The sequence below is a fragment of the Brassica oleracea genome, chromosome C9, assembly GCF_000695525.1.
Source record: "Brassica oleracea var. oleracea cultivar TO1000 chromosome C9, BOL, whole genome shotgun sequence".
Classification (NCBI taxonomy): Eukaryota; Viridiplantae; Streptophyta; class Magnoliopsida; order Brassicales; family Brassicaceae; genus Brassica; species Brassica oleracea.
Window position 1 is genome coordinate 16,677,201 of NC_027756.1, and position 413 is coordinate 16,677,613.

Genomic DNA, 413 nt, shown 5'->3' on the forward strand with positions numbered 1-413 from the left:
TTGTCCGACCCAAAGGCACTGGAACGGAATTAAACATATCCTACGTTACCTACAAGGAACTAAGGATTTGGGTCTATTTTATACCAATGAAACCAAAGATGGTTTGGTAGGTTTTGCAGATGCAGACTACTTATCTGGTCCACACCATGGTCGGTCCCAAACTGGTTATGTGTTCACTCATGGTGGTACTGCTATATCATGGCGTTCCATGAAACAAACTATAGCAGCCACTTCATCTAATCACTCAGAAATTCTTGCCATGCATGAGGCAAGTCGTGAGTGTGTATGGTTGAGGTCTATGACCCAACACATCCGATCAGATAGTGGAATGGTCAAGGACAATGGTCCGACCATCATATATGAAGATAATGCTACTTGCATTGCTCAACTCAAAGACGGGTATATCAAAGGTA